Source organism: Ambystoma mexicanum, chromosome 5p, assembly GCF_040938575.1.
Source record: "Ambystoma mexicanum isolate Mex_15411 chromosome 5p, UKY_AmexF1_1, whole genome shotgun sequence".
In the NCBI taxonomy this organism is placed as follows: Eukaryota; Metazoa; Chordata; class Amphibia; order Caudata; family Ambystomatidae; genus Ambystoma; species Ambystoma mexicanum.
The window spans coordinates 842,399,613-842,416,994 of record NC_090930.1 but is presented as its reverse complement, the minus strand read 5'-3'; positions in this window follow the sequence as shown (position 1 = coordinate 842,416,994).

The following is a 17,382-nucleotide window of genomic DNA, read 5'->3' as shown; positions in this document are numbered from 1 at the left end:
TCTCACTTCTTTATCCAATTGCAGGCTTCCTTCAGGGGCACATGCGCTCCCTCCTTTTACCCCGAGACCGGACTCTCTTTCCTTGTCTGACATTTCTTGTCCCCAACTAGTGTGACTATCATCACCTTCACCCTTATCCAGATTCAGTCTACTTAAAGACCTTGATCGAAGTTCATCAATGAACAAGCTTCCCTCCTCTCTTCATGATTGAGGCACTGGGGATCGAACATCATTCCCTTGAGTTTCATACTCGCTATTTCACCTTAACTGTTGATAGACCTTTCTCCAATGTTTTCCGCATCAAATCTTTCTTTGTCTAACGCAACTTTAGATGTTGCTTGCGTTGCTTCCTTTATGGGAAGGTACTCTTCTATTCTGTCCCATTGTATTTCTGGGCTTGGTCCTACTGGTATCAAGAGACTGGTATCAAGACCGTGTTGCCTCCTTTTTCATTCCATGTCTTCATCTACTTCTCTTTGCTTTATCACACCCCTTCTAATTCTTTCTTCCTCTTGCCTTTGTTCTTCCCCTCTCCTTTTTCCTTCCCTTCTTTCCTCTTCTTCCCTTCGTCTCTGTAATGTTTTGTCCCTTAGTCTTTGTGCTTGCTCCTCTTCTTTCTTTGTTTCCTGTCTATCCCTCTTATATCACTCTCTTTCTATTGTCATACTTTCTTTGTTCTTCTGCCTGTTCTTTTCTTTCTTGCTCCTCCTTATATATCCGTTCTCATCGCTCTCTGTCTGCTCTTCTTGTTCTGCTCGTCTTCTCTCGATCTCTTCTCTCATTCTTTATCCTTTCTTTGTTGTTCATCCATATCTTCTCTTTGTCTAACTTCCTCGATACTCTTCCCATCTATTTTAAGTAATATCTGTGCTCCCATCCATTCGTTCTGCACGAGCGCTATCTCATCAGTTTTATCCTTTTCTCCTTTCCATCTCTTTATCTTCTTATCTATTTCTGTCGAGAGTTTCTACCGCTCACACTTTTCTTCGTTATCTTGTATGATCTTATAGATCTCTTCTTTTCTCTTATTCTCCTCTGGACTATCGTCGCTATTGTAAGCTGGGGGTTCGTATATCGGATTACTATACCCCGTTGCTGCTTTCAACTCCTTTAAAGGATATAACCCTATTTCTTCTGTACTCGCGTCTTTTACTTAGGGCGAGGTAAGGGGACCTGAAGGCTCAACACCTTCCTCCTTTCGCTGATTAAGAATCCACTCCTCGGGTGAAAGGTCTTCCCTTTCTTCTTGGTACATCTTCCAGAGCTCTAAAATTGCTAATCTTTTCTCTAATTTCTTCCCCGTGTACGCAGCATGCAATACCGCTTTTGACAATGATCCCCTTGTGGCCATGGCACAAACATTTTATCCGCCGTGCCTTTCACCCATTCCGCATTATACTGTTTGAGCTTGGTCATGTGCTTTGGTAATGTTTTGCATACGTGCACCAGGGGAGTGTCTCAAATGACTGTCAATACTTACCAGACTTATTAAATAACATTTATACTTTTGCTTAAATCACCACTTTTCCAACACCTTTAAAACAACAAATATGAGCATGCACCATCAATCGCTGCTCAACCCTCTAATTTCAACACTCTGTCTATACCTTTAATCGATATATCTAGTCTTTCGTTTGTCTATATCTATTTTCTTGATTGGCTATATCTGTTTCTTGATTGGCGCCAATCGCTTTGCTGCGTTCGATCACTGTTGCTCCTCAACTTTTTCTATTTTTTCCACAACCTCTATCACTCTTCGATATTTTTACTCAACAAACAACATTAAGACTAGTCGACATTACACATTTATAAACACTGTGATCACCATTTTCTCTCTCACCTTTACTTAATACCCTATACAGGGTTTGAGACGTCACCTTATGTAATTCTAATTACGCGTTATATGTATCTGCTCTACCCCACTGGGATTTGAGACGTCTTCTTCTGAAACTGCCTTGAGTCAGGACTCCTAGGCGCTACCTTTTCTTTTCACAATATTTCCTGTTACTTAAAAATGATCACAATCCCACCCCCCTCATTTGCCATTCACCTTAGTCTACTCACCATTCGTTAATCGACTTAAGGCCTTCCTTATCAACTCCTTCTTCACTCCTCCTTCAATCTGACCACTTCGCCTTCCATCCACAGAGCGCCCATGGAAACTGGGCAGGGATTTTGTCAAAGGGGGAACTGCCCACTGTCTCGGTTCTTCTTGCATGTGTAGTTCTATTGGTCGCTGTCTACAGGAAACCCTGCAATCTTACGGTTAATGGTGGAGGATGCCTGATCATTCGAAAGACTGGAGACAAACTAGTTTGATTCTTTACCAACCATCCGCACCACTACCACATGAACTTATGGTTCTTTAGTAATGTGCATGCAATGGCTGGGTTCACAGAATAACTCCAAATAATCGAACCACCTCAGGAAAATGACAGAGGTTGCTGTTTTATTAAAAATGATCTAAAACAGGGACGTTGCAACGGACATCAACTGCCGTTTGCTCAGCTCTCGACAATTTTCTCATTAAACATAGGCTTTATAGATATTCTAAGTGAGGCATTTTGCTGTTATGTTGTAGACAAAATCAGAAAACAAATTTGAATGTGGATTATACACCAGCAGTTTTGAAAATGTACTGCAAATTTAGGAACTGAACTTTGAGCCAAATCAAGACTGATATAAGTAAGTAAAGTGAATGAGACAATCCAATAACATTGGGCAACCAGCACATATGCATTCTTCTTGGGCATACTATCAATAAGGTTATAATTTCTGTTCCCTTTTTTTACCAGCTTAAACACAACAAAAACACAAAAACAATTAGCATTCAGTATGCACCTAATTTCTAATCCCTCCTGAGGAACCATACAAACCAAAGTATGGGGAAACACATGTAGAGGGGCACACATTGAATAGTTTCATGAAAGTAATGCAATGTCCTATATTGGGATGCACCTATTGAAATAAGCATATACAATTGTGCAAACAATGTGAATGACAATGAAAAATAATTGTCCAACATTGGAACTAAGTGAGAAGCCAATTCAAAAACAATGAAATGAATTGTCTACCTCTTGAACTCTTATAAATACAATTATATGTTGAAGCGCAACAGTGGAGTACTTGTGGTTTTTCTTTTTCTTCAAGTTTTTCTGACATTGGACAGTCGCAATGTCTCAAGCTCCATGTGTAGCAAACAAATAGCCAAACATAAATAAGGAAACAAGTTCAAAATAAGGGAAGCTTGCCACAGTTGCTACAGACTGGTCTATTTTACAAACAATCAAGAGTGTACATATAGCAACAAAAGCTGAGCTCCAGGACATATATAATCTCAAGTATTCAAAATGGAACAACGCTTTAAACAAAGGGAACAAGAAGCGGAACAGCTATTTTCGGCAGCACACCCTATAAATAAAGAAACGGATGTACCAAACATCAAATCCTTAAAAAAAGCCTTTGGGAAATTGGAAACACCGTCTAAAAAAGAACTTTCTCGCTGGTGGGAGATTACCACAATGGAAAAATACCTAAAAGTGGGAAGACTACCCAGAGGATTACGAATCTGCATCTTCCCTGCGTTTGAGGAGGAAGATGTAGAGGACATTAACGATTGGGAGAAACTTCTAACAACCACATCAAAAGAGATGATCCACAGGATAATCATGTACACAAAAAAAGTCCATGCAAAACTATTAGAAACAATCCAAAAAATGATAGAGGACATCAACCTTCCTGAAGCCACCTTCACAAATTACCAAATAATGGATGAGTATCTAAGTAATCATGAAAAAACAATCAAACTCAAAAAACAACACACATTCCAACGTGATGAATTGGACTACAAATTTAAATGAGTCTGCACATTCCAGGACAGATTTAGAGCATTACCACCAATGACACAACAAACTAATAAACCAGCAGCTCCAAAATATCCGTCTAAGGAAACAACCTCAGAATCATCTGAGCTAGACAGTGAAAGTGAAAGATCCTCAGAACCCCTAGAAGAGGAAAACATCACAGAGGAAAACACAGCGTATTCTTTTTTAGAAGAATACCAGAAACACAGGCAAGCAAGAACCTATCCCTTATACCAGAGCACACAACAACTAAGAAATCAGCAATCACAACATGGAGACACAAATGATGCCCACAGAGAGGGGCAGGAGGGGAAAGAACAGAGCAAACAAGAGAAAACCAAAAAGGCATGCTAGCAAGATCCAAAAAAAAAAACACCAGAAGAAAACCTAGATCTCCACCTCTCAGACACAGAACTATCACAAGAACTGAATACAGCTCTCAACAAAGGGTTATCCTTCAGTCCAACTAACCAACTGGACTTTTTCCAAACCAACGTAGACCTCTACAAATTTAGTAGACTTCTAAAACTCAAAATAAAATTTGCAACGGCAATAAAAATCACCAAACCACAAATACCGAAACCTCCTGTATCAGAACTCATAGTACAAGATACAGAAAATACAGTAAGCTTGCTTAATATTGGAGAAACAGAATAAATACACACTATAGAAACATTAACATCAGACCTGAATATAAACACAGGACTAGCAGTATCTTCAAAATTGAAACCCAAATCTACTTTCACACCACAAACCATTATGAAGAATGCAATAGACATATTTACACTAGCGGTGCAGAAAGACTTAAGAAAAAACTATATACGGAACAAACATGATACAAGGAATAAACACAATTTTAGCACAAAAGAAAGAAAATCAATCATGGAACTCAGCAAAAATCAAAATATCACAGTGAAAGAGGCCGATAAGGGAGGAATGATAGTTCTGCTTGACACCTCAGACTATATCAAGATGGCGGAGAAACATCTTAATGACCAAACATCCTACACAAAACTGAAAGATAACCCCTTACCATTAATTATGGCAGAATGGAATCAGATAAGTACTGATTGGAATGAAAATGGCCTACTTACAGAAGATGAAATAAACTTTTTGAAGACCAACCATCCGGTACTTGCCACAATCCATTTTCTAACCAAAATACATAAGAGCTATAAAAAAATACCATCAAGCAGACCAATAATCAACAGGATCGGTTCAGTCACTGAACCCATTTCAGCATACATCGATCGTTTCCTACAAACTTTGGCGACCAATCTAGCATCATATGTCCAGGATACCAAACACATCATACAGCAGCTGAAACATATAGATTGGGAAACACATTTCAGGCTAGTAACCTTTCATGTTGCAGCTCTATATACTAGCATATTACATCTTAAAGGCATGGAAACAACAGAGTATTTCCTTAAAGCAAGATCAATCTCATATTTGGAACAAAACAATATGATATTAGAAATGCTCAATTTTGTACTGAATAGCAACATATTTATGTTCAACAACGTAATCTACAAACAATGCCAAGGCACAGCCATGGGGGCGAAATTCACACCATCATATGCAAATCTATATATGGGCAACTTTGAACTCAAGCACGCATGGATTCATCAAGCATTCACTCAGGACAATAATATTGTATTTTGGGGCAGGTACATCGACGACATTTTAGTCATTTGGAATGGAAGTAAATCATCACTGCAAGAATATCTTAGCTATCTAAACAATAACAACTATAACCTAAAATTAACAATGGAAGAAAGCATAAACCGGATTCATTTTTTAGATCTAGAACTCTACATTGAAAATAACAAAATACAATCCACACTCTACACAAAACCAACATCAGGCAATAGCATTTTACATGCCAACAGCAATCATCCACAACATACTATCAAGAATATACCTTATGGAGAATTCTTAAGAATTAAACGTAACTGCACCCAGAATAATGAAATGAACAAACACATGGATGCAGCAATTATCACATTTCATAAAAAAGAGGATATGCAAAAGGACAACTCAATGAAGCTTTAGACAAATTCAAACAACGTAACTGGAAGGATCTACTACAAAACAAACCAAAAATAGACAAAACTAACAAACCAAAAGACAAAATGAGATTTGTAACCACATACAGTACAGACAATATAATCTTGAGAAAAATCCTAGGAAAACACTGGAATATACTAAGATTGGACAGCGACCTAAACAAATATGTTGAAGAACATCCTCTCATTACGTACCGCAAAGCCAAAAATCTCAAACAAATCTTATGTCCATCACATTTTTCACAAGATACATCATCACAGGGAAGATGCCAATTGTGGTCACAAGAAAGACTCAAGGGATTTTTTATATGTGGACAATGCAACTTTTGTAAATATGCAGAAAACGGCAAAAAGGAAATCATCCTACCCAATGGAAAAACACATACAATCATGGACTTCATAAATTGTAATACAAGCTATCTAGTCTATGTTATAACATGCCTATGCACCAGAATATATGTAGGCAGCACGGTAAGACCACTGAAAATAAGAATTTCGGAACACCTGCGCAGCATCAAAAACAAAGTTATCAGGTATCCTCTTGGCAAACACTTTACAGTGGGACATCCTCATGAAAACATTGGAGGAATAAGATACTATGGCCTAGAAACAGTAAAAATCCAACAAAGAAGAGGCAACAGAGAAAAGAAACTTAGACAGAGGGAAGCAAGATGGATATGTATTTTAGACTGTTGCAACATTGTACTCAACTTCGACACAGAAATGGGACATTTTATTTGGTAATACCAATGGAAATAGAGTCCACTATGATGCTTTGAGCTCTATGTTAAAATTGTTGAATGACAAATAAGTATACCTACCAGTAATGTCTGTACATGTATAACACTGCAGCATCTCGTACCTTTTGCACCTCTCTCTCCTTTACAGACGTGGCGCATCACATATTACATGTCTGTATTAGAATACTTCCATAAGACGCAATACTGTGCAAATCCAATCCAAAATGGTGACAGGAACGCACACGTAGCGTCAGGAGCACGGTGACGTCATTACGTGACGTCCCGACGTTCAAGATGCAATATTTAAAGCGGCCATTTTGAGAATCATGTCGGACAATCGCATCCGATCGCTTCTTACAAAATTGTGCAGACAACGATTGAGGAACTGATCTGGCAATTGACTCAGGTAAGCTCAAGAACAAGCAGTGCCCTTTTGATTTCAAATAGCCTCTTTTCAAACACATATTATAAACGAGGCATTTCACTGTTATGTTGTAGACAAATACAGAAAACAAATTTGAATGTGGATTATACACCAGCAGTTTTGAAAATGTATTGCAAATTTAGGAACTGAACTTTGAGCCAAATCAAGACTGATATAAGTAAGTAAAGTGAATGAGACAATCCAATAACATTGAACAACCAGCACATATGCATTCTTCTTGGGCATACTATCAATAAGGTTATAAGTTCTGTTCCCTTTTTTACCAGCTTAAACACAACAAAAACACACAAACAATTAGCATTCAGTATGCATCGAATTTCTAATCTAATCCCTCCTGAGGAACCATACAAACCAAAGTATGGGGAAACACGTGTAGAGGGGCACAAATTGAATAGTTTCATGAAAGTAATGGAATGTCCTATATTGGGATGTACCTATTGAAATAAGCATATACAATTGTGCAAACAATGTGAATGACAATGAAAAATAATTGTCCAACATTGGAACTAAGTGAGAAGCCAATTCAAAAACAATGAAATTAATTGTCTACCTCTTGAACTCTTCTAAATACAATTAAATTTTGAAGCGCAACAGTGGAGTACTTTTGGTTTTTCTTTTTCTTCTTGCATGTGTAGTTCTATTGGTCGCTCTCCACGGGAAACCCTGTGATTTTACGGTTAATGGTGGAGGATGCCTGATCATTCAAAAGGCTGGAGACAAACTAGTTTGATTCTTTTCCAACCATCCGCACCACTACCACATGAATTTATGGTTCTTTAGTAATGTGCATGCAATGGATGGGTTCACAGAATAACTCCAAATAATCGAACCACCTCAGGAAAATGGCAGAGGTTGCTGTTTTATTAAAAATTATCTAAAACAGGGACGTTACAACGGACATCAACTGACGTTTGCTCAGCTCTCGACAATTTTCTCATTAAACATCGGCTTTATACTAAAGATTCACCAGAGGTGACATCATATACTATGTGGCAAATAAGAAAAACCTACAAACGATTATAATTTGTTCAAGGGGAACATCTAAGTATACTTTCTATAGGGAGTAGGATTGTGATTGGCTGCCCTACTGTCAGGTGGACAACGTATGCCTACCTCTAAAAGATGTCATCTCCAACACTATTAAGTGCACGGTTTATCATTGGTTCTCAAACTATGAGGTCCTTCATTATACAGCTCCCTACAATTGGTCGGCATGCTCGTGCCATGTCTGGAACATTTGGTTCACTTAGCAGCATGTAAGCTCAGACCCAGGTGCCAGGAGGAGGACTTGACTTTACCTCCCCACCCAATTAGCCCAATATCTCTCATCACCCATGCCTTCTGCCATGAAGATTCTCTTTGAAGTTGGCCTGGCAAAGTATCCTTGTCTGGGGAATATATGGCAGTACAGGCTCTCAGTATTGTTGTTGTAGGACTCCAAGCTCATTTTTTTTCCCATTCTCGGCTCACGTGACAGGAGAACATGATTTGGTCCATTCTGCAGCATTTAAATGTCTTAAATGAATAAAACTTGGCACTCTTGGTGTTCTTTCTTTGCCTCTTAATAAGGGATGATTCATCCTTCGCATGTTCACTGCTTTCAAGAATAGAAACCAACCTTGGCTGTAGCAGTTTGGATACCAGGCTAGACAGCCTCGCCAGGCGACTCCACGATCTCAGCTTATTTTTTCTGCGACACAGTTCTCGGCCTTTCCTCTCCAAGGGTCCGGGCTTATTAAATTCATGATACCGATGTCCAGCTCCTATACAATGGCGGCTTTGCCTGCATTCTATTCTCTACGTATAGCCAGCTTCTAGGATGACTTGGTCTACTTGCATTTCAGCATCTGTACAAGTATTGAATGGTTGATTTTCTACAGCACTTCACACACATGCAATCTTCTTTTCACATACGAAAGTTTACTTGATTTTTATCTTCATCGTCAGTTTCTGTAAGATCCATGCATTCTCTTTAGCCAGCATTCTCAGGGTGTCACGCTCGTCTCTTGTGACGTCACTAGCTTCTGTCTTTTGCTCCTTTTCATATTCCATCAGGGAGTTCCTCCCTCAGATTGTCGTCACTTCAGGGATACATTTGATAAGGTTTTCTCAGTGGATACCGTTTTTCAAATATTCGCTCCGGTTTGGCACAACTGCTGATGTCAATGATCGTACAGTGGCACAGTCTCAGACTTCCAACATATAGGATGTAGGGGGTGGGATTTCCTGCAGAGGCATGAAGCTGCTCCTCTACAGCCTGGACATACTTTCTGTGGCATGGTATATTTACTGGCTGGGAGTCTGTACATGGTAATAATGGCATATATTGGTGCAGCCTGCATGGACATACATGGGAACAATCAGCATGGATATATTTTTAAACTAGCATATGTTGTGGGCAAAGGCGGCATGAAATGTATTGGAAAATGTTCCTGTGCACGGTTGGTAACTTGCTACTATTGGGTGTTTCCATGTACTTCCATACAAAACCATTTGCAAACTATATGGATTTCTACCCAATTTTGCAAAGAAAGTGCTGTAAAATGCATCATTTCAACCGAGTGTTTCAAATATTTTCTTTACTCCCTCAAGCAACCTTTGTTTGGTTGGGCTCACTCACTGTGCTGTGTCGATCCTGCATAATTGGCGCAAACATTTAAGCCTCTTCAGTTCAGAAATTCACCAGCCTCCACTGTACACCATCAATCTGTCACTGTGTATGATGTGTGTTTTAATGCACACACTGTGGCAGGGTGCTCCTTAATGCTGGCGTCACGCACTACATGCCGTCATGCCATCCTATATGTATTTATGCATATGATACAAACGTTAATCTGGCATAAACCTTTCTTCAGTAGAAAAATCTAACTTTGCTGTACTTGATTTGCAGTTGTAGTAATAAACCATATTTGGGTTCCTCCACACAAACTCCAGTGGTGAATATTGTATAGGGGCCTCACCAAATGTGTTGCCCCAGGCCTCACCACATCTTGTGATAGCCCTGCATGGATGAGATTGTGGTATACAGTGTGACCAGGTCAGAGCTTATGCAGCACCTGTACATTGTTAACCAGAGTCTTTTGAGGGTTAGATTGAAGGCTAAACCTGACTAGTGCCGCCTATCTCTACACCCTGTACAAGTACTTGAAATTCAAGGTGGCTAATGAAGATGTACAACCACAGGAGTCCAGGGTTGAAGCCATTCATAAAGTACAAACCCTAGCAAGAAACATGGAGTTCTAAGCCTCATATGATACTATCAATAGTTCATCCCACATTTCTGAACAAAGTGTATACCTCTTACAGATTTGATCCAAGAGTGTAAATCCAATAGGATTACCTGGACTAGGAATAATGAGGAGGCCCTCAAGAGATTGAAGAGCTCACTTTGTTGTCCAACCCTTCTCATAATGATACACTTTAGCCAGGCATTCATTCTCCAGACAGATATATCCAGGAGTGGGCTGTGTGAACAACCCATTTTTGATCACGGATTATGCATTGCTCACCTGCCTGGCCACAAACAAAGATGTTAATGGCTTTTTACTCCTATCAATTGACAGTGATCCAGAGAGCAGGTTGCATACAGGACAACATGGATGTACTCATCAGACATCCATTAGAAAATACAGGGGGAAGATTCAAGGAAGGAGGTATGTGTAATACTGTAACTATTACGTATTTAATCAACCGTGATTAGTTCTCGAGTGCCAACAATATACATATAATTCAGTCTGACAGCAGTTCCTACCTTGTCTTCGTCGAGACAGGTGCAAGGGTGGATGGCACCGTACCCGGACGAAAAAGAGGATTCACCTGGAACTCCCTGCGCGTAAAGCACCAGAAGGCTATCCCCCGAAGAGAACCCCAGTGAAACCCTCAAGGGGAAAAAAACCCTGTGCTGAGCTGCTAGGGAGCGTTGATAAACGCCTTCCTTCTCACGGAACCAGCCAGGTATTCTTGCTTTCAGGTGAAGGAGTAGCTGCGTGTTCTAATTCGCCCAGCTGCACAATAGGTTAAAGAACAATCATTAGCTACACACTGCCAAGAAGAAGGGTAACTGATGCTACAAAGAGTCTCCCCGCCCATTACCAGATATGCAATATGAACTGGAATTTCAATGACGGAGGTAGAGGAGGAAATTCCCTAAGCTTGCGAAAGCTAAGATACAAAGCAGAGGTTGTAAAAATAGATTGATAACAGAAGGCTCTATACTGTCGAGAAAAGATGAGAAAGAAAGTCTGCACAGAGAAGAAGCCGCGCCTCCCTGTAAGGATGAGAAGGAGTGTGAATTGCGTCCGGAAAAGGATTCTGGGAATGGTAGTCCCGGAACTGGTAAATGCGATTCCTGTGACAATTGCTGTTTCCTAGAGGGCGAGGAAGAAAACAGGAATCGGATACTGTCTCTCCCACAGTGGAGGTAGATAAGACTTACAAGTATGCCCCTAAAGGCGTGCCTACCGGTATGTAGAAAACCGGAGCTGAAAACAGAAGCTGATGGAATAGAATGGAGGGCGGATCGCACGCGTCCACTGAAGCAAGTCCTTGACCCTTAAATAAGGCAGTAAAGAAAGGTGTGTAAGCTTACAAAGGTTGACAGAATCCTAAACAGATCAACAACAGAATGAAACTTTTGGATTAGCCCTGATGCGTACTCACGGAGCGTCTCGTAGTCTCTAGCAGAGTAGTGACGCGACTTGCAGTCCGCGTTCTCCTCTTTTAACGTGTCTACGTTGCTCACTGGGGGCATGTCGGCGATTTCCCTTCGACACACTCCTTCCGGTAGATGCGTAGAGGACGCATTAACCACTAGACCGGCAATGACGGGATCTGCCTGAACTGCAGTAGACCCAGTAAAGTCCCGTTTGCCATGCACATTCTGAGATGTAAGGGTGGAAACCATTACAGTATGTCCCTTTCTAGGGAGAACCCCCCCAGGTTTGTCGGGATGACATTTATGAAATGACCAAACCAGTCTCGGAGCATGAACATCTTCCGCTCTTTCCCATGATCTCTCCGCTGGGGAATACCCTTCACAGTCTATTAGATACTGAAGCTTCCCGTAATGAAGTCGTGAATCACAGATCTTTCGCTACTTCAAATTCAGGACCAGTGGATGTTAGTAGCGGAGGAGGATTGACAGTGGTTTTAGGATGAAATTTACTTCTGCAGTCCGGTTTCAATTGTGGAATGTGAAAAACTGGATGTATACGTGACCAGGATGTAGGAAGACGTAAACGAAAGGCTGCTTGTCCAATCTTAGAAAGTACACAAAAGGGTCCAAAATATCGAGGTGACAATTTTGATGGTACCAGATGCTTAGGTAAAAATCTTGCAGACAACCATACATAATCACCTGTCTTAATATCCGGTGCGAACAAGTAATGGCGATCAGCATATTTCTTGACCCACACTTGGGATTCTTGAAGTGTCTTCCGAGCTTCAGTATGATACTTGCTCACCTGATTGACAAGGTGCTCCACATCAGGAAATTGTGAAGTGGAATGACTGGAAACTGGAAAGGAAACCGGGTGAAATCCATAAGTACAAAGGAATGGACTCATCCTGATTGAAGAGTGAAAAGAATTGTTATACGCATACTCTGCGATGGGTAATAAGTCCTTCCAGTCATCCTGTGTAGCTGATATATAAGTCCTCAGATATCCTTCAAGGGTCTGATTTAAACATTCAGTCTGACCATTTGTTTGTGGATGGTACCCTGAACTCATCGCTCTTGAAATGCCCAATTTAAGGCACACTTGCTTCCAATACTTTGAAGTGTACTGAGACCCTCGGTCAGACACTATCTTCTCGGGGAGACCATGGAGTGAAAATATTCTCTCAATGAACACTCTTGCCATTTCTGAAGTTGATGGAAGTTTGAGCAGGGGAATAAAATGTGCCAATTTTGAAAAGTAGTCTATGGTAAACATTATTGTAGAACATCCTCCGGAAGGTGGTAAATCTACAATAAAATCCGTGGAGATAATTTGCCAGGGTCGAGAAGGTAGAGACAATTGGACTAATTTACTCACCGGGGCCTTCCGTGGGGTCTTTACCTGTAGACAATGAGGACAAAAATTCACATATTCTACGATGTCTTTTTTCCAGGATGGCCACCAAAAATATTGGGCTACCAGCTCTTGAGTAGTCTTCGTCCGCCGGTGTCCAGCTACCTTAGCATCATGACATAATGTGAGGATTTCCCTTCGTAAGGAGTCTGTTGGGAGGAAGATCTGATGCCCTAAATAGTAACATCCTTCTTCTTTAACCATCTTCCAAGAAGTGAGTTCTTCTCTTTGTTCCCTTGTCATCCGTTTGGTTTGTTCCTGTATCCGAGTTAAGAGATCCTTAATGATCACTTGGATTACTTGAATCTGAGGAAAAATCGATTCAGATCGAAACTGTTTTTGAGGTAAAATCTCTTTCCGTGAGAGAGCATCTGCCCGTAAATTATTGGTTCCTGGAATGAAGTTAAAATGAATTCTGAATGGAGAGAAAAAAGGGCCCCAAGGCCCAGTCTACTGTTACAGGTCTGAGCATATTGATGAGCACTCAAATTATGATGGTCAGTTCTGACCTCAATCACCTGTTTGGCCCCTAGTAGTAAGTGCCTCCTCTCTTCAAAGCTTGTTTTATAGCCAATAGTTCCTTTTCCAAGACTGAATAGTTTAACTCTGCAGGAGATAACGTCTTGGATAGATATGCAATCAGACGTTCTTGATCATTTGAGTCTTTCTGAAGTAATACTGCTCCCAGAGCATAATGGGAAGCGTCCTTTTCCACTATGAAGGAATTATTTTGATCTGGATTCATTAATACCGGAGCAGATGTAAATCTTCTCTTCAATTCTTTCAAATGCTCCTTGAGCGATGTCCGACCATAGAAAAGGAACTCCCTTCTTTAGAAGAGTAGTAAGAGGGTATGTTAAAGTGGAAAAGTGGCGTATGAACCTCTGATAAAAATTAGCGAATCCAATAAATTGTTGGATCTCTTTCACAGTGGTTGGAGCAGGCCATTCTTGAATGGGGGAGATTTTTGAAGGGTCCATAGCAATCCCTGTGTTAGATAAGATGTACCCCAAATAGGACACCTGTGACTGCTGAAATTCACATTTGTCGATCTTGCAAAACAAATGGTTATGTTGTAATCTAGAAAGTACTTCTCTGACATGCCTCTGATGTTCCGGCAGAGATTTAGAAAAGATGAGAATATCATCTAAATAAATGATGACATAATGAAGAAGAATATCGGCAAATAGATGGTCCATAAATCTTTGGAATATAGCAGGTGCGTTTGACAAACCAAAGGGCATAACCTGGTACTGATAATGACCAAATGGTGTACGAAATGCGGTTTTCCACTCATCACCAGGTCTTATGCGGATGAGATGATAAGCCCCTTTTAGATCTAACTTTGTATACACCTTGGCACCCTTAACTGCTTCCAAAATATCGGGTATTAATGGCATGGGGTACTTGTCCGGGACTGTCATTTTATTGAGACCTCGGTAATCAATGCAAGGACGTAATTCCTTGGTATTTTTCTTAGGAATAAAAAACAGCGAGGCTGAAGCAGGTGAGGTGGATTCCATGATTAAACCATTCTTGAGGTTCGCCTGCAAATATTCCCGAAGAGCCTCCTTTTCAGAAGCTGAAAGCATGTACATTCTTCCAAAAGGTAACGGTTGGTCAGGAATCAGCTCGATGACACAATCATCTCTCCGATGAGGTCGTAGTTCGGAGTATTCTGACGAGGTAAATACAGGTTGGAATTCTTGATACTCCTCTGGTAAACCTGCTACTTGATTAAGGACGAGAACCTTTGTCTGTGTCGGCTCAGAGGAGACCTTCCCAGTGGGTACGGCTGAAGGAGTCTGGATACAATGTTCTAAACAAAACTCAGAACCCACGAAAAAGGATCCAGCCGACCAGTTAATAAACGGGTTGTGTTTTCTTAACCACGGTAACCCAAGAAAAACTGGGTAATGGGCTGCTCTGATAATATCCAACGTGAGTATCTCGGAATGGGACGAAATAACCATTTCAATTAGATTTGTCTGATCTTTGATAGGCCCTGAGACTAATGGACTACAGTCCACACTTTCAACTGGGATAGTGTCTTTTTTGGCAGATCTAGGAATCCCTTGTTCCTGAGCCCAAAAATCGTCCACAAAGTTGCCCGCGGCCCCACAATCTATAAGGGCCGGGAAATATTGCACGTCCTTATTGCCAAATCTTAAGGAGACCTTCAAAACAATCATGCCGGGGTCTGAGACACCTGAGGATATAGTTACTGGAGGTAACAAAACATTTGATGAGGAACCAGTGTGCACCAATGGTTCCCGGACCGTGGTTCCTCTTACGGCCGGGCGCTGGCTTTTCCTGACTTCCTGAAGGGAGCAATGGGGCAATCTTGTACCGCGTGTGTGTTTGCCCCACAATACATACATAGTGCCAGAGTACGTCGGCGAGACCATTCCTCTAGTGATAAGGGACCCCTGGAGGCAGTTCCTAGTTGCATCGGTTCTTCACCTGAAGATGAGGGTTTAGATGATGAAGCACTCTCCAAGGAAGGTCTATAGATCCGTCCCTTCTTCCTTTCCTGTTGTCTTTCTTTAAGGCGGTAATCTATTTGTAACACCAAAGCTATAGATTCAGCCACCGTCTGCGGTCGAGGTACTCGAGACAACTCATCTTTAAGGTCCTCGGAGAGTCCTCGGTGAAATATTGTGGTTAATGCTTCATCTGACCATCTTGTCTCTCCTGACATTTGCTTGAAACGAGTAATGTAGGACAGAATGTCTTGATTCCCCTGTTTGAGATCTAGTAAATGTTCTTGTGCAGCAACAGTAAGTTCCTGCTGACCGAACATATTTTTTATGCTATTGCAAAATGCGGTGTAAGAATCCAGAATTGGATTCGTTGTGGTTACCAAAGGAGTGGCCCAGGCTAACGCTGACCCCGTCATCTGGGAAATCATATACCCCACCTTATCCCGATCTGTATGGAAGTAAGCTCCTTTAAAAGCAAATTGAATGGAACATGAGTCTAAAAACTCCTTTACCTTGTGAGGGTTCCCATCAAATTGCCCCCTGGGTAGGGGACAGGTGGTACTTCCGAACATTGGGGGGTGTGGTTACCCTGCTGAAGTTGCATCTGTTGCTGTCTTAATGCAGCTGTATCTTGTTGCTGTTGTTGGAGGAGAGTAACATTCTCCTGCTTCAGCTGCTGAACTTCCGCTGTCAATGACTGAACCGCAGCAATAAGTTGCTGAATTTGTTGGGCTTGCTGCTGTTGGGGGTCCATTTTAGGAATAATCTCCTAAGAGAAATATATATATATATTCTATGGGCGTCACTAACTGTAATACTGTAACTATTACGTATTTAATCAACCGTGATTAGTTCTCGAGTGCCAACAATATACAGATAATTCAGTCTGACAGCGGTTCCTACCTTGTCTTTGTCGAGACAGGTGCAAGGGTGGATGGCACCGTACCCGGATGAAAAAGAGGATTCACCTGGAACTCCCTGCACGGAAAGCACCAGAAGGCTATCCCCAAAGAGAACCCCAGGGAAACCCTCAAGGGGGAAAAAACCCTGTGCTGAGCTGCTAGGGAGCGTTGATAAACGCCTTCCTTCTCACGGAACCAGCCAGGTATTCTTGCTTTCAGGTGAAGGAGTAGCTGCGTGTTTTAATTCGCCCAGCTGCACAATAGGTTAAAGAACAATCATTATCTACACACTGCCAAGAAGAAGGGTAACTGATGCTACAAAGAGTCTCCCCGCCCCATACCAGATATGCAATATGAACTGGAATTTCAATGACGGAGGTAGAGGAGGAAATTCCCTAAGCCTGCGAAAGCTAAGATACAAAGCAGAGGTTGTAAAAATAGATTGATAACAGAAGGCTCTATACTGTCGAGAAAAGATGAGAAAGAAAGCCTATCCACCTGCACGGAGAAGAAGCCGCGCCTCCCTGTAAGGATGAGAAGGAGTGTGAATCGCGTCTGGAAAAGGATTCTGGGAATGGTAGTCCCGGAGCTGGTAAATGCGATTCCTGTGACAATTGCTGTTTCCTAGAGGGCGAGGAAGAAAACAGGAATCAGATACTGTCTCTCCCACAGTGGAGGTAGATAAGACTAACAAGTATGCCCCTAAAGGCGTGCCTACCGCTATGTAGAAAACCGGAGATGAAAACAGAAGCTGATGTAATAGAATGAAGGCACACGTGTCCACCGAAGCAAGTCCTTGACCCTTAAAT